At 50.2% G+C, this 21512-nt stretch overlaps 1 protein-coding gene across 5 annotated transcripts in view; it reads left to right on the top strand.

Annotated features, from left to right (window-relative positions):
• KCNN3 (potassium calcium-activated channel subfamily N member 3) overlaps positions 1-21512 on the top strand; it is a 184179-nt gene that overhangs the window by 63952 nt on the left and 98715 nt on the right. Inside the window, exon 1 of one of the 5 annotated variants that reach the window (XM_067037154.1) lies at positions 3560-3769. The exons of 3 other annotated variants lie outside the window; for them this stretch is intronic. The gene's annotated coding sequence lies outside the window, so the exon portion shown is untranslated. Of the gene's footprint in view, positions 1-3559; positions 3770-21512 lie in introns of those variants that run through there. One more of the 5 variants, XM_067037152.1, reaches the window with a different exon arrangement.

Below are 21512 nucleotides of genomic sequence, written 5' to 3'. Positions count from 1 at the left end.
CCCTTTACAAGGTGCGAGGGACCTGTGGCCTGGTCTGTCAGGGGTACCAATCACCGTGCGAGCTTGGATGAGCTGCTTGTCTCTCAATCTGAGTTTTGTCATCTGTAAGGTAGGCAGATTGGATCAGATGATCTCTGGGGCCTCTGACTGTATCCAGGATTCCATGCCTGAAGGATGCTCAGTGACAAGGAAACAAAAATGTAGGGAGAGTAGCTATGAATGGTTTTTGATAACAAGAAATGATAGAGTTTGCATTCAGGAGGCCCTCGTGCGGGACTGTCCCAGCAAACTGTCCCTTCTCCTAACTGCCTTGCTTCTCTGCCCAGAAAGGGAGCTGTCTGTCCCCTTAATATAGCCTTGAACTTGAAATAGCAAACAACGGAAAGAACAGTTCTTTGGCTCCAACATCCTAAAGTTTAAAGGTGACTCCTCTTAAGTCTCTTACAAATATAATGTGGTCAGACATCGTAAAGCTTTTAGGATAGTTAAAGTCAGTGACCGTGTTCCCCTTCCTCAGCGCTAAGTTTCAGCTTCCTTCCATGAATACAAACTCCCATGTCTTCAGAGTCACTGGGGAGTGAGTGTTCAGCTTAATTCTATTTCCCTGAGAGTGCCGATGTGTACTGTCGGTGACTTTTTCAGAGTTAATTCATTCTATTTTGTATTGTTGTTGTTACTATTTTCAAGTGATGATCTCTTCCATTTTCCATCAGGGATGGGCATCAGATCCCCTGTGTAATGTCTGCGACCTGCAGGCTAGTGAACCCCACTGCCTGGGGATGTGTGTTTGGAAAGCACCACAGGGTTCCGGGGCTTGCTCCTGATTAAGAAACATCGTGCTCAGTTATAAGCTCCGCAAGGGCCATGCTTTCTCTTAATCGTCTGTGTGACTGTCCCTGCTGTGCCAATAAAGAGGGTTGTACGTAGTGGGAGTGTGATGATTCTAAATCTGGGCTAAGGATAATTGACTCTCTGAGGATTTGGGAAATTGGAAGGCATGGTAGAATTTTTAGTGTTTGGAGATTTCCTTACCATTTTCATTGCATTATAAGACCGAGAAAATTCTGATAATTCTAGTCTCTGTTCAGCAGGGAGCTGACGTCACATCTTTTCGTTTTTAAGAGAAAAGATGGCAAAGTCACCACTGCTCAAATTCTCCCAAACCCAAGAATTGGAAAAGAGATGAACTGTGCCGAGTTTATCTTTGAATGAAAGAATTCAATACAATTCAATCCAGCAGAATTCCATTTCCTCTGAACATATCACCAATAAAAACCTGGTGGGTGGGTGGGAGGGACCCTGGGCTTGTGATCAGTAGACCTGGGGCCAAGTTGTGACTTTGCCATTAAAATTTTTTTTTAATTATTGTAAATGTATAACATGTAAAATTTTTACCATTTTAACCATTTTTACTCGTACAGTTCAGTGGTTAAGTTCATCCGTGTTGTGCCACCATCACCTCCATCCATCTCCAGAACTGACTTTGTCATTTTTATGTAACCTACATTCCCCTGATGGCTCGTGGGTGTGGGTGCCCTCTGAGTATGGTGGACTTTTTTCATACACCGCCCCCTACCAGCATCCCCCGAACTTGCCTTCACCCTGTCCCGACATCCTCATATCCCAGGCCCAGGTTTTGATTCCAAGTTTAGATCTGGAAAAAGCTTTGTTAAATCCACAAATGATAATAATGACAGGCTGTATTTTTGATCTCATATGTGCCAGGAAATGTGCCTTTTATGATCTCAATGAATCCTCATGTCAGTCCTGTGAGGTGAGTTCTGTTACTATCCCTGTTTTATAGATAAGACAACTGAGGCCTAAGAAGGTAAGCGATGTGGGCAAGGTCATGTGCCTGGTGCCAGGCAGAGCTGGACTCAAGGGGGCTGTCTCCAAGCCTGTTAGGCTTCACCTGGTGGGAGAGCTCCATCCTTGGGCTGTCTCTCCTGCCCCTAGTTCCTGCAGTACCAGAAGGCAGCTTGGAATTTGGGCTCAGCCATGGGGACTCCCCTCCAAAACAGGGCAAGGGCTCACATGACGAAGCCAAGGGCAGAACAGCAACCCTGCAGTAGCGCCCGCGGCCCTCAGCCCCAGCGGCACCTCCAGGAGGGACCTCCAGCCTCTGTTCTGCCCTGGGGTGCCTCCTCTGCCTGTTAGAAATCGCTTCCTTATCCTGGTTTCCCTCTTGTCTTCCTCTTGGGTCCCAGGCCGGCCCCAAGGATGAGGTCCAGCACCCTCAGGGAGCTGGGAGCTTGCCAACCCCAGGTAGCATTCCCAGCCATCAGGACTGGATGATGCTTTGGTTTCCCTGCCTCCCCTCCTGATCCCCGCTTGGCTAGAGTCTTCTTCGAAGCCCTGGCTGCCTGGCTGGGCCCCATACTGGGTCTTGTTCTTTTTTGCCCTCTCCCCACCCCACTGGCTTCTGAGAGGCTAGTTCCTGCTTCCCTGCTAGTCCCCTGGCCCTCAGGACCAGCCAGCGCCTATCTGGGCTGCGTCTGGTCTTCCCTTTGGACACTGAGCCTTGGGCTGCCAGTGGCCTGGGTGGGTCAGGCTTCAGCAGCCCCCTCAGTTTCCCCACCCCTCTTTCCTCCTCCTCCTGACTGTCCCTGTGGTAAGGGGCCAACAGCTTCATACCCAAGCCCCCCCTGGGTTGGACACAGGACTTCCCAGGGTTTTCTCCTGCCCACACGAAACATCCCCAGCTTCCCTGGCACTGTTAAGAGCCCTGTCTCTGTCCTGTCCCCACTCCTTTGCTCAGTGCCCTTGCTCTGCACCTGCCCAGGAATGTGAGCTGCTCAGGACAGAGGACCACCTTCCTGCTTTCTTGTTCCGTTACATTCCATTATTCCAAAGACAGCCAGTGCCCCTGACTTGCACAGCAGCCTGTTAGTTCACATTGAGTGGAATGTTTATTAAAGCCCTCTGTCTTCTTCACAGAGCTGCCAAGCCACAGGCCTTCACCCCCTGCCCCTGATCTCCCACGCTTGCTTGTCCAGTTGGCTTTTGGGGATGAGAGCTGCACCTGTCGTTTGCCTCTGTTCCTTTTCCCTGAGTTCGTTTGGTTTCAGCCCTTCGTGCTAATCTGTCCGGGTCTTTTAGCATCTCACCCAGCAGCCCATGTTTGGGGCCCTTCCAGCTTCCCACATTTGATGAGCCTGACTGTGATAGCTTCATCCAAGCCACTGGTACAAATGTGGAACCAGAAATGGAATCTGGGGAAGTAAACTCCCTTTTGTTGGATTAAAGGCAGGAGGAATGGAGAAGAAGAAATTCAAGGCTTTGCAAATCTTTCTCATTCTAAATATTTTGTGGCCTCCCCATAGGCTGTGGTTTTATCCTCCCTCCTAAGCCACCCGCCAGATAAGTCCGGCTGTGCAAGCACATCGTATAAGTGTTAACTGAGTGCCGCTCTGGTGCGGGATAGAGCTGCGAGCTGCCGAGTGGACCCTCATGGTCTGTGAATGAAAAGGTGAGGTAGGCGCTTGGCCACCTGGCAGGATTGGGTTGTCACAAAGCTGCCCCAGCAGGCTGTGTCACGGGAGAGTGTTGCCAGACAGCCACATGCCCCTGGGGCTCCAGCGTTCCGGAAGCCACTCTCACTGCAGCAGCTGGACTTGGCTGTGACTGCCGACCTGTGGCTGCACTGCTCACAGCCACAACCAGAGATCAGTGACCAGCCACGGTGGAGCCATCTCCAGGTGCAGAGCAGCCGCAGCCTCTGAACTCAGTACCCCAAGGCAGCTCCGTGGGAGACTGGCTGGGGGGACAGGTACGCCCCTGACACCAGTCTGCTGTGGGAGTGCCCGCTTGCCCTGCCCCTCGTGGCCCTCAGGTCCCCCATTTGTGCAACAAGGGCGGGGAGCTAAGTGCTCTCCAAAACTCCTCGCAGCTCTCTCTGTTGCCTCTTGCTAGAATGTGTTAGAAACCTTATTGATGTGAGAGCAAAGAGAAATGACCACCCCTGGGTGTGTGTGTGGAATGGTGGGGGATGAAGGGGAGTTGGGCAGGGCCATATTTGTCTTCTTGCTGCTGTTAGAAATAGCAACCGCTCTCCACCTCCCCTGAGGACTGGACAAAAGGTGATTAATTCATCTGACACGGAGCTATTGAAGGTCCTGTTCTGAGCCTGGCACCATGCGGACTGCAAGGTCCCTGCCCTAAACGGGCTTGGGATCTAATGGGGAGATAAGCACTCGAATACTCACACGGGCCTTGGCTGCCAGGTGCTGGGAGTGCAGGTGTGGTGGGTATAGCAAGGCCTTCCTCGGGGGTGGGAAAGAGGCCTCTGCCTCCGGGGCATTTGAGATGGGCCTTGAAAGCTGGGCGGAGTTTCAGTTTTGCAGACGTAGGTGGGGTGAAGGGTGCTTTAGGGGAGGGGACCTGCTGGAGCAGATGTGGAGAGCTGGGAAAGCTCAGGGCTTCTGGGGAATGGGAGAAATGCAGTTGGCCATAAAGGCAGTGGTAAGAAGCGAAAATAAAAAGAGAGCCTGGACCCAGAACCTGGCAAGTAGGATCAGGAGAGATTAGGCATCGTTGTCTACAATGGTAGCAGCCCCTAGCTGCCCATCAGAAAGGGCTCAGGGGTGGCAATCTGATGCGGGGGACAGGGAGGCCAGAGAATTGACCCCCGGGTTGCATTAGCAAAGCGTTTTACCTAAGATTGAGAAACCATCAATAGTCAGCATTAAGACCAAGAGGTGGAGCTGGGGGTGGGAGGACTGGTGGAGATTACGGTGGAAACCCACCCCCTCTGCAAGCTTAAGCACCTACTCTGACTTTAAAGCATAGCATTGAGCTTGAGAAAACGTTGAAAAGCTCCTTCCTTGGGGGAACTTTAGACATAAAGACGACAGCAACCTGGTACACTCTTGTTCGAGAGGGAGAGGAACGGAAAAATACCCCTCCAGAATCTGAGGTTCTGTGATCTTGTTAACGGAACATGACCCCACTGGGAGCCCGGGCCTCCTGGGGAGCCCGAGTTTGTCTTGTTCTGTCGGATCTTCTTAGATGTTTACCTGCATGGATGAGATTTACAAGAACCTCAGGGTTTTACAGTTTTGCTCTTCTCTCATTGTTCCCTAACCCAGGCTCCCCAGCGGCCTCCCTCAGGCAGGGAGTTTGTGTCCTTCCTCTGCCTGTGGGATCTGGGAGGGGGTGTGGCGGGAATGGCCACCCTTCTGGAGTGCTGGCAGGATGGGCTCCAGTCCCCAAGGCCCGGCTGTCGCCTGCAGGAGCAGTGATATCATTCGAGGCTGATGAGGGAGCTTCTCAGTTTGTAGTGGGCTTGAAAGGTGCAAACGCCGGGGAAATGGAGGAGACGTGCTGCCTGGAGCTTGTAAAGGAGCCGCTGACTTCGAACAGGACCCCATCGTAGCTCTCGTGCCCCCGATGGCTTATCCTGGGAGACCCTGCCACAGCTGCCCGGCCCCAGTGCCTTTTTTTCCCTCTTCTCAGTTTCTTTATGACCCTCTTATCAGCATCATCTAAACCTGCTTCTTTCCACTCTCTTCCATCTTCTCTGGTTCTCCTTTCTCACTCTTTCAGCATTTCCTGTCTTTTGTATCTAAACATGTGGTGCCTGTCGCTGTGGGCTGGCATCACGTGTGTGTGGCTTTCAAGCAGAATTGACAAGGCTGAATTGACAGCCAATACTCCCTGGCTCTGGCAAAAGAGAGGAGGACAATGAGGGACAGGATATCTTATAGCAGAGAACATTCTGATCTGGGTGTCCTTTCAGGATAAATTTAGTTCCCAGGGCTGGTACACATTCTAATTTGGTGAAAGTCCTTGGGCGCCCATGGTGGGGAGGGGATGAGCCTCTCCTCACCTGCCTGGTCCACTTCAGGGGCCACGTGAAACCCAGGTTTGTGATCATTATGTAGAACTGCAAGTATGGCAACCCTGAGCTGACACAAGATTTATTCATCTGGGACCAGATTTCCTTCAAGCCCCTTTTTAGTTGTTTGTAGTTTTTGAAGCTTCTACATTTTCATGGCTGGCCCATTTCAAGGTATAAATACAGATTAACTGTCTGTACTAGCTGTGTTCTCATGCTCCCAGGATTAAATCAATAATGACTAAAATATTAATTGGACCTGCATGAAAAGAAAATGAGATATGGTATGGAGTGGAGCATTCTAGGGTTAGAATCAAAAGTTTGAATCTCAGCTCTGCTGCTAACGGGTGATCTCAGGCAGATCACTGAGTCTGCCTGAGGATCATAAAGGCCACAAGCAGTATAGTGAACATCAGCTACAAGAGCTGGGGGAAAGGGCCCACGAGAGCCTGGCACAAACAAGGGGCTTGACGGAGATTTAATTTTGGACCCTCCTTGCCAAACCCAAGCCCTCTGCTCTTGGCCTGGTGGTCCAACTCTTGCCTGCTGTTGACAGCTGTTGAGGTGCTGGACACCTTTAGTTCTTTAGAGTAAGTCTCCGAGGCCCTTGCTGACCACTCCCATGGTGCTTTCTTAGCTGGTGGTCAGGAAGACTCCCTGGGGGCCTCCCTTCCCAAACCTCTCTCCCTCCCCACCCAGCCCCATTTCCTGTTGATTCTCATGAACAGTGTCAGGAAGCAGAAATACTGGTCTGTGCTGTGTTAATGGGCATCACGGGGCGGGGCTCTAGGGAGCCTCTAGCTCTGTCCAAGAAAGACTGGCCGGTTCCCACCAGCCTGGGCCCAGGTCACAAAGCCTCTTACTTGATGCATAGGGCCTGGGACCACTCAGCCACCTCGGGAGTGGGGAGTGGATCCAGGGATGGTGGGTAGAGAGTGGGCAGCCCGTGCCAGGTACACGGAACGCAGGAGGTGGCAGCTTCCTGATAGGATGGTAATGGTGAAAGTGATAACAGCAACTAATAATTACAAAGCGCTAAGAGTAGTGCTACAAGTTTTTCAAAACTTATCTCATTTAATCTTCATACTATCCCCGATTTATTCCCATCCATCCTATATTAGTTTCCTACTGCTGCTGTACCACAAACTTAGTGGCTTAAAACAACACAAATTTATTATCTTACAGTTCTGTAGTCTAAGATGAGTCTTACTAAGCTAAAATCAAGGTGTCAGCAAGGCTGCATTTTCCGGAGGCTCTAGAGGAGAATTCATTTTCTTGTCTTTTCCAGCTTCTAGAAGCTGTCTGCCTCTCCATCTTCAAAGCCTGCAACAGTTGCCCAAAGCTTTCTCACATCATATCACTCTGACACTGACTCTTCCCGTCTCCCTCTTCCACCTGTAAGGACCCTTATGATTACATTGTATCCACCAGTATAATCCCTATTTTAAAGTCAACTGATTAGCCAATCCTAATCCATCTGCATCCTTAATTCCTCTTTGCCATGTAACATACAGGCTCTGGAGATGAGGATGTGGACATTTGGGGGGCCGTTATTCCACCTACCACAATCCCCTATTTGTGGATGAGGAAACTGAGGCTTGGATATTATATAACATGCCCAAACTCATGCAGCTGGTAAGTGGCAAGGTTGGAATTTGAGTTGGAGCTGCACTATCTAAAACCTGCCTTCGTTTTAAAGGGCTCCCAGGAAACCAGAGAAAACACATTCCCCCAAAATGGCCCCAAACAGCCTTCCAAAGTGGGGGGAGGGCAGATGGAAGTAGCACACCCAGTTTGAAGCCCTCCACGCCATTTTAGTCCTTAATGGAAGAACAGACTGCTCTATGAATAACACTGCAGACTGAACCAGTGGTCCTCGAATTTGGCTGTATGTTGGTATCACCCAGGGAGGTTTAAAATAATACTGGTGCCTGAGTCCCGCCCCCAGAGATTGGGATTTAATTGCTCTGGGGAGGCATTGAGTGTAGGGGTTTTTCCAAGCTCCCCAGGTGATTCTAAAGTGCAGCAGAGTGTGGGAATCATTGCTTTGAGCTAATCATGGTTCACCACCATGCCTCCTAAAATTATGTACAGTCTCTTGTGACCATGCCCAGGACACACCCCTCCCACCCCCAGGACTTTGCTCTTGGGCCTTTGCCCAGAATGGCCATGTCTCCCTTGTTTCTTCCTGGCAGCCCCCCTTGCATCCTGGCTATGTATAGAGCGGCATCCTCTATGCACAGAGGACCTTCCTCTTTGGGAACAAAGCATACTTTCCTTCTGTGTCTCTTGTGTCCTTCCGCATGGCTGTCTGCAGAATTGAATTTTATTAATTTCCCCATTACACATGTTACATTTCTATAAAGGGTCTCCCCAAGAAAATATAATACACTGTTTCTTAAGGAGTCTGCATCAGTTCAACTTGAGAAGCAGTGTATATGGAGTCTGATTAGAGATCAGACTCTGGAACCAGACTGTCTGGGTTCAAATCCCAGCCCTGCCAGTTCCTGCTGTGAGCTTGGAGCAAGTTATTCTATCTCTGTGCCTCAATTCCTTCTATTAAAAAAAAATAGGGATGACAATAGTACTTACCTAGGGTTGGTGTGAGAATTAATGATTTTATCTATGTAAAACGGATTAATCAGAAGAGTGTCTGGCACATAGGAAGACTGTATAGGTATTTGCTAGTATCACTACTCCTGCTCCTACTGTTCTCTTAACCTGGCCCTGTGGGATTCAATTGTATTCAGCAAACACTGGTGACCTACTCGGTGCCAGAACAGGAAAGAGTAAGAAGTGTTTCCTAACCTCAGATAGCTCATGGTCTTGGGAGGGAGTGAGGGGTATTGAGGAGAAGGAGTCAAACAGGTGGGCAACTCGTAATACAGTGTGAAAAGTTTGAACCAAATTGCTAAGAGATGAGAAAGATAGGGACATCCATGATGTGGGGATTCAATGGGACCACAGATGGGAAGTGTATTGTGAATTCTAAGCACTAATAAAATCTTAATGGGTTTTGTCCGTACCGTCTACACTTGTGAAGTTTGGTCTGTAACACTTAGACTAGTTGTGTGAATTGTGAATTCAGGTCAATTGTGTTAGTGCTGGCTAGTGAATGTGTTAATATGTCCCAATTCCTGCTCAAGATGCCCCTGATGGGAGAACTTGCCCCTGAAGAAGTGGCTGGTTCCCTGCCAGGAAAGGGTTACCATCCCAGATTGCAGCTGGAGTCCAAGGAGGGCTTGTCATGCAAATGGAGGTGGGGGGCGGGATGGAGGGGTCAGTGTGTGTGGTCGGGGAGGGCAGTGGCAGCAGTTAACCTGGAGTTTGGAGTTGCTCAGAAAGCCCTAGGCTTGGGCTTAAAACCCCCCAAGGAGAGGGATAGAAAGTGCCCGGATGGGAAGCTTGGTTGTGAAGGTGGCCGCAGGGTTAGTGGGAAAGGAGAGGGCAAATCCATGGTGGGAGAGGCTCTTTAGAGAGGAGTCCTCCTGGACCTGAAAGTGTCCTCCCATCCCCTCCAGCCCAGTGGCCTGTGGCTCCACCCACTCCCCTGTCTTGGCTTGGGGCTTCCTTGCTCAGTGTTGGCCATTGTTGCTGGGCTGCAGCGTATCTGCCAGCTGTGGGAACAGCTGTGCACCGACACTGGGCTGAGTTGCCCCCTGGCACCTTTCCCATCTCGCCTGGTTGAACATGCTTAGAAACAGGACTCAACACTCCTTGGGTTCTTACTGTTCTTACTGTTCTTACTGTTTTTGGCTCAGAGGCCAAAAACTCCTGTCTGCCTGTTGAGGACAGTGCGGTGAATGCTTGATAGGCTTGTGGGTTTTCTGGTTTTGAAGAAAATCACCTGTCTCCGGCAGACAGATGTTGATGAGTGTGTTTATAGGGGCTATACTGCGAGCCAATAATGATACCAGATCATTACCGAAATGGCAGGCGTCAATTCTGACCCGCAGCTCAGAGGGTTTTATTGTCAGGAACATCATTTCACCCCACCTCCGTTGGGGCAGCCTGCTCCACCCTGCTGACCTTTCAGCCGCGGCCCTGACCTGACTTGTGGCAAAATGTTTGCAGTTGTCGCCTGGGGCGCCCTGCTAACCCATCCATGTGCCTTGCTGGTGGTCAGTAGTGTCCCTTTTTGTTCCCCAGCCACTGGAGTCTCTAGGAATTTGCACAGGGAAGAAAATCCCTCGGGCTCATTGGTGGGTAGGGCCCAGGGGGATTTCTGAGCCACTTCCTAGGGCCTGGCCAGGGCCCAAAGCCCAGTGTGGTACAGCTGGAGCAGAGGCAGCATGACAGGGAGGGCTCCATCCCCAACAAGAGGCACTTCACAGCCTTGGTGAGATGGGACAGAGGGCAGAGCCGTGACGTGTCATGTACATGGAAAGGGCCCTCACAAAGACAGACAGGCTCTCCCTTCCAACTGGTCAGAACACCTACGTGAAGAGGCTAGAGAATAAGGTCAAGGAAGAAGCCTCCGAGTGACAGCCAGAGGAAACCGGGGTGGGGGGTGGCTGCCGGCATGGTCTCGGGGCCCCATGCGTGCCTGAGTCAGCAGGTGGAGCCCTGCAGGCAAACACAGGTTTCCTGGGGTTGAGTCTGATGCCTCGCAGTGGCTAGAGTGTTTCAATAAATGGATCCTATTTATTTCTGTAATAGTCTAGATATTGTGTTTTGCCTCACATTCTCAGGGTTATGAATGGTAGCCTGCAGCTGGTAGTCTTCCTAAAACATGACTCTGAGTAGGTCATCCTCCTCTCTTCACCCACTCTCACCCTTTGGTGACTTCTAGATAAAGCCGAACCCCTGAGCCTGGATTTCAAGGCACCACAGTGTGGCTGGCCTCCATGCTGCCTGGGTCCTGCCCCAGGCCAGCTGCCTGTGGTCACTGAACACGGACTAGATCTTACCCGCCTGCCTCCTTGCAATTATGCAAACTCTCCTCCTTCCTGGCTGGCGAGTGAGATCCTGGACACGGAGCAGTATCCTGTGCTTCTCTGCGCGGGTTTGGGTGAGCACTGCCTGTTTGTACTGGCCAGGTCAGGATACACATCGATGGTTAGTCCCTCTCCAGCCGAGACACAGTGGGTCTGGTATAGATCCAGCTCTACCTCTTATTAGCTATATAATCTTGGGCTAGAGGTTTAACTCTTTGCCTCAGTTTCCTTGTCTACAAACAGAGTCACTTTATTGCCTTCCTTAAAGGGTTGGTGTGACCATTAGCTGAAAGAATGCACAGAAAGCACTTGGCAGAGTGTCTGGCACAGGGTATGAGTTCAGTGTGGTAACTGCTATTAGTTTTCTTGCTACTTTAATTTCATCCCACCCCCACTGTCAGTGCCCGGTGACAGTAGGTGCTAATAATTGCAGGATCAATGAACAGTGAATCAATGTTGACCTATGTTCTTATTGCCCTGCTCTCGTGGCTGTAGCCCCCTCCCCTTTTGGTGCCCACGTGCCTACCCCTCACACCTGGCCGTCATGAGCATTCTCGGAGCCCCTGGGCTCTGGTGGAAGCAAATGGAGCACCAGAGGTCAAGTTCTTCACACTTGGATTGCACTTGGGGTGTCAGCTCTTCAGGCTCTTCTCAGGGACTTTTTCCAGGTCCAGCAGTTGTTGGCTGGAGATGCCAGCTATGGAAGCAGCTGTGCCTCCACCATCCTGCCTTATTCTCCCTCCTGGATTTTTTTGCTCTCACTTTAGCAGGCAAGTGCACTTAAAAATAAGTGGCAAAAGCTGCGCTTGTTTGAAGTGAGTGTAAGATATGTCACTCTCAGAAAGAGATTTTTGTTCTTGCTGTATAAAAGATAAGAAATAGATATCTAGTTAAGGAACTTTTTGGGCCAGCTCTTCTTTCAGGAGGTGGGAGCGAGCGTCCTTTGTCCTTTTGGCGTGGGCTCCAGGGAAGAATGAATGTACCTGCTTTAGAGCTGTCAGCACAGCTGCTCAGGGCTGGGGTTTTCTCATTGATCTGTTTCCCTCCAGTGAATGGGTTCTACAGAAGCTGCAGAGAGATTTCCCCATAATGATTGTGGATAGAAAAGAATAAAAAGTGACTCTGGGGGTATCTTGGGACCTTAACTGTCATTGCATGCTGACACTTCATTTCAGAATATAAAGGGTCTTCTCCCATTTTGCCAAGATAAATGGTTCTCTTTAGTCAGGAACAGAGAGCAAAGAAGCAGGGCTTTCTGTGTTAAATTGAAGGGCCTCCTCTGTGTGGGGTGAGGGTGTTTCCCCTCCCTCTTCTGCGGGTCACTCCCAGAATATCAAAGAGAGGAAGCTGGAGGTTGGAATCCACTGGCCAGCTTGGGCCCAGGACAGCTCTGTGGATAGAGTCTACTTATTTATTTATTTATTTATTTATTTATTCCTGTATTGGGTCTTCGTTTCTGTGCGTGGGCTTTCTCTAGTTGCGGCGAGCGGGGGCCACTCTTCATCGCGGTGCGCGGGCCTCTCACTGTTGCCGCCTCTCTTGCTGCGGAGCACAAGCTCCAGATGCGCAGACTCAGTAGTTGTGGCTCACGGGCCCAGTTGCTCCACGGCATGTGGGATCTTCCCAGTCCAGGGCTCGAAGCCGTGTCCCCTGCATTGGCAGGCAGACTCTCAACCACTGCGCCACGAGGGAAGCCCTAGGGTCTTTTTCTTTTTTTAAACAAATTTATTTATTTTATTTATTTATTTTTGGCTGTGTTGGGTCTTCGTTGCAGTGTGCAGGCTTCTTCTTGCGGTGGCTTCTCTCGTGGAGCACGGGCTCTAGGTGCGCAGGCTTCAGTAGTTGCGGCATGCGGGCTCAGTAGCTGTGGCTCACAGGCTCTAGAGCACAGGCTCAGTAGTTGTGGCGCACGGGCTTAGTTGCTCTGCCGTATGTGGGATCTTCCCAGACCAGGGCTCGAGCCCGTGTGCCCTGCATTGTCAGGCGGATTCTCAGCCACTGAGCCACCAGGGAAGCCCTGTGGATAGAGTCTTAATCTGTTTACTCTTTGCAGTTTTCTCTTGGTAAAGCCTGGAGTCCAGGGAAGGGATAACTGCTTACTGGACCCTTGGGAAGACCACTTCTCAGACTGGCCGGCATCATAACTGGTGCCCGGGAAGGAGCTGCCAGGGTTGGTCTACAGAGGGCTGGGTGATGTCTGCTTTCCCTGTGAGTCCCACATCCCAGCCTGTTATAACAAGGCCAGCTCCAGAGCTCTGCAGTGGGCTGCATAACAGCCCCTGTCCCTGAGTGCTCATCTCCTGGGTCAGGGTTTGGGTCCCCTGAGCCAACTCTGGCTTCTGTGTCCGTGTCCTCTAGTAGAGAAGCAGCTCTGCAAGGACAAAGGGAGTTCAGCTGTGGTGTACCAACACCAGCATAGGGCCCTGCCCTGGTGGGGATTCAATAAATACCTACCTGCGATTGAATGGATGGACAAATAAGAGAACTGACAGCTTCTTCAGCAGGGGAGGTGGTCACTCATGCTTCCAGGCCGTGGTGTGGTCTGCTGTGGGCTGGCTAGGTCAGGGCACAGGGAGGGACAAGGCCCTCCTTTCATTTCAGAGTGAGCTGCTTATATGGTCCATTTTGTAAGAACACAGCCAATGAAATCATCCAAAACAGCATGATGACAATGATGACTTTGGGACCCCATATAGTGAAGTCAAATCCCCTTACATTTTTTCAGGGCTCTGCAAAGCTGTCTCCCACATACAAGTCACACGCCTAGACTGGCATTTAGCCTCTATTTACAGTTGAAGTGGTTGAGGGGCCAACAGGTCAAGGGACGGGCCCAGGACTGTCCAGACTGTAAAAGGCACGTGGGGTGGCTGTCTCCCCATCTGGGGTGAAGAGCCCTGGATACCCCAGCACTCAAAGCCATTTTAAATCCAGCTGTGGAAGTAATCTCAGTGACCTATCCCAGGTCCTGCATTCACTGCCTGATCCTTTGAGGAGTGAGGGCACCATGCTGACCAGGAACTCCAGGCCATGACCCACTCACCGTCGGCCACAAGTCTCCCCCTCCCAGGGCACTTGCGTGTTCCAGAGTGAGACAGTAGAGGCTCTCTCTTGCCCTCAGTAGGAACTAAGCCCTTTCACCTGCCACAGTTTACAGAATTCACAGCTGAATTCCTATATGAACTTATGCAGGGGAGGGGACCTGACCCTGGCCAGCCTTACTTTATGGGCTTGGAGTCTCCCTGGAGACTCTGGCTACACTGTCTGGATGGTTCACAGGGGTTGTCCTCAGAGGCCCCCGACCAGAAAACAGCAAATGCCTGGCACTGCTGTGCATTCACCCACTGGGTGACAGTGATCTTGAGCCTTTGACCTAATCCCAGAGACTAACCTAATCCATTTGGTGGCAGTGCTGGCTGAGACTGGAGAGCACTCACCTCTTTCCATCTCAGTTTGATCATATTCTAAGTACTGTATTGGTATGAATCATTGTATACAGTATGCTTTGGATATATATATATACGGTTAATGTTGTATTAATATAATAAATGTTGGTGTCATCTGATTAAATGTTAATTTATCCCAGTAGTCTCACCAGCCTGCCCAGGGGTATGGCAAGATGGTGGGACTGGATGACTAGAGTTAGAGAGACCAGGGTTGAAATTTTGGCTCCACCACTTTCTAGCTGCATGACCTCAGGCAAGTACTTTGCCTCTCTAAGCCCCAGGCTCTTCGTCTGCAAAGTGGGTACAGTATCAGTGCCTACTCACTGAGTTTTTGTGAGGATAAAACCGGAGAGTGCTTGTGATGTGCTTAGCACTGAGTCTACTTCACCCTTAGGAAACGCTCTGTAAGTATTAGCACTTTTCAGTGCTCTTATTATTCCATTAGTGTAAACAATGCTTCCTCTAGAGGCTGCTCCTGAATTAGTGGTGTCTTCTTGCCATCAATTACACTTGGGGTATATCCTGATTAACAGTCACAGAGAAGAGGAGGCCTGACATCTAAACTCCACCAGGTTCTTCAGTGTGGGAGACTTGGAGTCAGGAGGGTTGGCTTTATTTCCTGCTTTGGTACTTGCTGCTTCCCAGGGGCTATTACTAACATGCTCTTCTGGTCTGTGAGTGGATATAATGGTATGGCCTAGGCTATGGTGAGGACCAGACAAGCTAGTGATGCCAAAGCCCCTGGCTGAGGGCTTGGTGCATGTGCATACCCAACGCTCTCCCTCCCTCCCTCCCTACCCTCCTGTATTCTCAAACCAGTCCTGAGACTAAGCGGTGATCCGTGGTGAGTCCTCTGGGCCTGATGCTGGGCAGCAAAGGACTGGGGTTGACTGTTGGCTATTGCCAATGCTCACTTCTTCCTAAGAATTGCACCTGGGCCTGTCGGGTTCATTTTGTATGGCATTTGTGGAGCTGAGAGTCACACGCACAGGATCCAGTGATGGAGCTGGGCTTTCTCTTAGTCCTTGTCAGTTCAGAGCCCATGTGGAGAATCAGAGACAGTTAGAGCCATGAATGCTGGAGAGGGCCCCAGCGATCATCTTCAGACCATCTTCCTCATCGGACAGATGAAGGATCTGAGGCCTAGAGGGGGAAGAGGCTCACCTAAGTCCGCACAGCAAGTTGCAGAGATTTTCTCCGGGCCAGAACTGGGCTCCCAGGTCCATGCCTCTGGGCTTTCCAGGTGTCTGGGTCATACTGGCCACTATTCCTTGAACATCTACTGTAGGCCAGGCACCATGTTCCCCATTCAACTCATTTACCCCCAATTTAAAGAGTGCCTACACTGTTCCAGGCAGTGGGGATATAATCATGAATGAGACAGGGTACGATCCCTTCCCTCATAGAGCTTCCAGGGACAGCGTTAGGGAAGGTACAGCGTCAGGCAATCACAGGTAAGATATCAGATAGGTCAGTGTAAATGCAGATGAGGACAATGAACAAAATGGGACAGTGATGGAGAATGATGCAAAAGGAAATTACTTGGGGTTGGAGTTTCAGGAAAGACCTCTTTGAGATAATGGTTTGGTGTTGTGATTTATTTCTATTAACATTATCTCCTTTCTGTTTGTATTACAATATTATCTCCTTAGGAAAGTAAGGCTCAGATGGGTTAATTAACTTAACCAAGATCATACAGCCGGTCAGTGGTGGAGCCAGAATTTGAATCCTACTCTGCCAGATTCTAAAGTCCAAGTTCTTTCCACCATCCTTGATTGTCTCCAGAAATTAGGATAACCGTGCCCTACATGTTCATAGTAATATGGAGATCATTGGTATGAGAATTAAAAACCCCACAGCCAGGCTCTCTCTTCATCCTTTTATAGGGGAAGGATGAGGTGGACTATCTAGGTGGCCTTTCCCCCTCCTCCCCGGGACTGGCCTCATAGGGAGTGAGATGACACTGTCCCCAGGCCGGCTTTGTTAGGTCACAATTTGCCCTAAGCTCTTTATGAAGACAGGCAGAGCCTTCCCTGCTTCCATAGGCAAACCAGGCGATATGCTTATGTCCCAGCTCCCAAATGCCTTTTTCATTTCCCGGTTTACTGATTGTTTCAATTCTACCTGCCTCATTTGAAAAACTCTTTCATTCATCACAAAGGCAAACCGCACAGTCAAAAGCCTTATCCTGTCCTCTGGGCATGGCCTCATTTCCTGCCCCATGATTGACAAGTACCCAGGAGCACCCTGCACACCTGGGCGAGTGATTGCTGTGCACTTCAGCGACTGGGCCTGTCCTGCTGGGCTGGGGGTTGGGGAGCTTGGTCCTCCCCGAGGGCTTCCAGCCTCAGACACTTCTGAACCCGCTGCTTCATGGACAAAATTGGTTCTTGAATCATGACTTGCCTCCCAAACTGCAAATTTGCAGCCAGTTCCCTGTGAGCCTTTGCAGTCAGATGAATTGTAGCCAGGGCAGTCTGTTCACCTAAATTTTTCATCCAATTAAAAATTATATTGAGGGACTTCCCTGGTGGCGCAGTGGTTAAGAATCCTCCTGCCAACGCAGGGGACATGGGTTCAAGCCCTGGTCCGGGAAGATCCCACATGCGTCAGAGCAACTAAGCCCGTGCACCACAACTACTGAGCCTGTGCTCTAGAGCCCGCGAGCCACAACTACTGAGCCTGCACGCCTAGAGCCTGTGCTCCGCAACAAGAGATGCCACAGCCATGAGAAGCCCGTGCACCGCAACGAAGAGTAGCCCCCGCTCGCAGCAACTGGAGAAAGCCTGAGAGCAGCAATGAAGACCCAATGCAGCCAAAAATAAATAAATAAATAAAATAAATAAATTTAAAAAATTATATTGAAGCATCTATGTATGCACAAAAGCACATCTATCTATCCTTCCTTCCTTCCTTCCTTCCTTCCTTCCTTCCATCCATCCATCCATCCTCGGTTGGGCGTCAGCTACATGTCAGGAACTGTGCTGGGCTGATGGGAAATACAGAGGTGTGTGGATTGCCAGCTCTGCCCTCAACCTGTTGTCAGACGGGGTAGGAGATTATACTCCGTGGACTGTAATTCAAGGAAGACAGACTGGTAACAAAGAGCTATGCAGACTAGGGGAGGGGGCAAGAATTCAGATATGGAGTGGCGACCAGGAAAAGGGTCCTGGAGGCTGGCTCTCCAAGAGTTTTTATTTATTTATTTATTTTTGGCTGCGTTAGGTCTTTGTTGCCGCGCGCGGGCTTTCTCTAGTTGCAGAGAGAGGGGGCTACTCTTCGTTGTGGTGCTCAGACTTCTCTCCGTTGCAGAGCACGGGCTCTAGGTGCGCGAGCTGAGTAGTTGTGGCATGCAGGCTTCAGTAGTTGTGGCTCGCAGGCTCGAGAGCGCAGGCTCAGTATTTGTGGCGCAAGGGCTTAGTTGCTGTGCGGCATGTGAGATCTTCCTGGACCAGGGATCGAACCCGTGTCCCCTGCCTTGGCAGGCAGATTCTTAACCACTGTGCCACCAGGGAAGTCCCTTCTCCAAGAGTTTATGAACTCTTCTTTGTTGTTGCTGAGTGTTTATCTTCTAAGGTAAGATGCCTTTTGATTGCAGTGTTCACTGACTCTGCTCGTCTCCCCACACCGGGTCTCAGGTGGACTGTTAGGGCAGCCTCCAACTAGTACCCCTTCCTGCTTGCCCTCCCTCTTTCACCCCACCCCACCTACGTTGCTGCCGAGGAATCCCACAGACACATCTGACCTTTGCCCTTGTCTGAAAACCTTCAGCAGCTCCTCACTGCCCTTCGAATACAGTCTAGATTCCCCAGCCTGGCACACAGGGCTCTCTGGAAGATAGCCCTGTCCTCTGGGCAGCCACAACTGTGCCATTTCCTCCTTGGACACTGTGCCAGTCCCCTTGGGGTTTCCTGTGCCCCGCTGTTCCGCATCACTGGACCACCCCTCCTCCTGAGGGCCCTTCTCCACCTCGCCTGCTCAGTGAACACTACTCATCTCTCCAGCCTGAGCTGCCACCGATTCAGCGCCCCCCATGCACACAGGCCTCTCTTGTTGTGTCTCCCATGGCACCCGGTTCTCTGTTTACATGACCGTCCCTCTCAGTGAGCTCTGTAGGGCATCCAGGCCCCGCTGCTCTGAATCCCCCAGGCCTTATACAGCGTCTGATAGATGACATGTCTCACGGAATGTTTGGCAAATGAGTGAATTATCTACAGCTTCTGCTGACCTGTCATACTTGAACTCGGGAGGTCCTGGGATTGAGCCTTGCTGTCACAGAAGCCTTCTCTTCGCACTGCGATCAGCAGGCAGGGATTGGCTACTATCCCTGCAGAGGTGCCTCTACTGTCTGCCCTGTTCTGTCCTCCTATGTTTATAAAGTGCCTTCTTTCAGGTGGCCAGCCTACGAAGTGCGGCTAGGTTCTTTCCTCAGAAGCCAGTCAGAGAAGGGACGTGGCTTCCCAGATCATGACCTAATGCCAGAACTTCTGTTTTTGTTTAACCAATAGCTGCACAAGTGTCCTGAGACCACAAAGACTGGGACTTGGGCATTGTAGGCCCCCTGTTCCCCTGGGCACCTTAGGATGCCCTTTTCTCACACGGTTCCTTTAGCAGTGTTTCAAAGAATGTTCTGGAAAAATGTGATGCCTGCCTCAGTAACTTAGATATAGGCTACTTATGGAAACATCCAGCTGTGGGAAATCCAGCCATAACCACTAACTGGGAAGCAATGGCCTTCCTTATTCCACAGAGCACTTGCCCTCACAAATTGGGCAGGGAGCAGCTCTCCAGCAGGTCAGTGAACAAGCCCGCCTGCCTCCTCAGAGCAGGGTGACCAATACATGACAGGCATGCCATTGGTATCCCATCTGCACCCAGAGCAGACATGATTAATTGATCCCAGCACCCTTTTCTAGATGATTTCAAATGTCTTCCCAGAATTCTTCTCGCTGAGCACTCTGGGCAGGCACCTCCAATCATTTGGAGCTGGCCTGAGAGAAGAGCCTGGCATCCCTCCCTGTACTAGTGCTTCCTCCCTTCTGCTGCTCCTCCATGCTCAATGCCCAGGCTGCTGTGTAAGGTACTCCTGGAACTCTGTGACTCAACCATGGACCACGCGCCTGCTCCTTGTGGGCCATAATAGCTTACTCATTCAAAGAGAGACCAGAAAAGCAATAGTGAAATACACTGGCCATAACAGTTGTCTCCCCTCCATGGTCCAAGTCTTTTCTCCTCTCAGAGGGTCTCTGACCCCCACCAAAGGACCCAGTTCCTCACTCTAAAAACTGGTCTTGCAGGAAAGGCCTGTGGAGTCATTTACATGGAGGATCAAATAGTGTCTCTTCTACCTGCGTGTGAGCTCTCTTAAGGTATACTTTATTTTTTCACTTATAAAGTACTTATTAAAGACCTAGTATCAAGGGCAGACTCTGGGGAGACAATGGAGATAGAAACAGATATGGCCTCTACCCTCAAGTAAACTTACAGTCTCATAACAGATCAGACTTTAGTCAGATAGTTGCACAAAGAAGTACAGTTGCAACTACAATAAATGTCATGAGTGGCCTAGGATTGACTCAGTCGATAGGAGGATGAATAGATTCTAACTTGGCACAGAGTGAAGGGAAGAGCATTCTAGGCAGAGAGACTAGCATTGGTCAAAGGCCGTATGTCAGGAAGGAGAAGATGAGCATGGCAGCCTGAAAGATGGCCAATGTGGCTGAAGTGGAGAGAGTGAGGGGCATGAAACAAATGGAGGCTGCGGAGAAGGAGGGACCCAATCCCTCTGCACCCTGCAGGCCCTGAGAAGATGACTTGTCTTCACTTTGCACAACAGGAAACCATTGGGCAGAACCACTGGTTCTGTGTCTCCAGCACCTGGGACAGTGCCACGCACATGTCTGAGGAATGGATGCATCCCATCAGTGAGGGATGAGGGGATCCGTGGGTGGAAGGGTTGAGCACGGGGCAGGGGGTGGGGGTGGCGTGAGGGTGGGGTGGAGGATGCTCTGTGGAGTACTTGCAAACCCTGGACTAGATGCAGCACCCTCCCCCACTCCAATGCTGATCTCGGGGATCTGGTGTAGGCTGGAATTTTAACTTCTGGTCCTTGACGTTTCTTGACTAAGTCAGCTAAGTTACTGCTCGGGCCATTCTTACAGGTATTTCACTGCAGGCATTTTGTGTTCTATTTCTGCCTTTTTTTTTAAAAAAACAGTTGAATAATAGTCCCCAGCATCCAGAATAAGTTGATATTGATTTGTTGTTTTCCTTTTAATTAAAACTATTATTAATGATCTATTACAAATTTGAGGTTTACAGTAATAGCCATCATTAATGGTAGTTCTTTTATATGGTTTATAACTTTCAAATGGGGTCTGTCAGTTCCCAACACTGGTGGCTTTGTCTCTAGGCTGGATTGGGGTCTGCCACCCTCACTGGTTGCTGTTTTCCCCCTCAAGCTCCCCACAATGCTCCCTATCCTCCACCTTTGCTGTAAGATGCAGGGATGGAAATCCAGGTGTGAACTTTTCAATGTCAGCCTCTCTCCAAGGACATTTGGCCAAGAAGCAGGGACAGCACTTTACCTGGCCCTGGCCTTGGCCTTGGGCAGGAGCAACGGGGAGGCTGTGAATTCAACACACATCTGCATTTGCAACTTGCCAACTTTTCATTCACTGGTTTGCATGTCTGACACCTCACTTGGCCGTGATTTATTACAGCTTTTAAATATCCCTTCCCTTCTACATTGAACTGTCCGTGTCCACTTGGAATGGGAAGATTGGCTTCTATGTGTTTGTGGTGAGAATGTTCCTGAGTGCGATGGTTATAGGTTAGGGGCTTCCTGTTCTTAGTGCTGAACCAAGGACCATAACCCAGGAACCACCCTTGATCTGGCTGGAAATGAAAGAGATGGGGAGGGACACACCAGAAGCCACCTGAGACCTGGCTGAAGGAGGGAGCACGTGTGGAGAAAGCCTTTAGTTTTGTCAGTACCTTCAAGGATAGAAAATCATCAAACTTCTACCTGGATCTCAGACAAGGGAAGGCAGTTCCATCTAAACAGACTGGATAGGCTTTCGGAATCCATACAGGACTTACTCTCCTGGATGCATAGGTTGGATTCCATTTTGAAAGCACTTCCCTGGGGGGAGTTTCTCCAACATATGTCTTTCTCTCTCTCTTCTTCTGCAAGGTTTGACAGTCTCTCTAACCAAAATCCCTCTTGCTAGAGTTAAAGCCTCTTAGGGACCAGTTAAACTGGAATAAAGAATGGATATAACAAAACATGAAAAT

This window comes from Kogia breviceps, chromosome 1 (genome assembly GCF_026419965.1).
Source record: "Kogia breviceps isolate mKogBre1 chromosome 1, mKogBre1 haplotype 1, whole genome shotgun sequence".
NCBI classification, from domain to species: domain Eukaryota; kingdom Metazoa; phylum Chordata; class Mammalia; order Artiodactyla; family Physeteridae; genus Kogia; species Kogia breviceps.
This window is presented reverse-complemented; position numbering and strand designations above follow the sequence as displayed.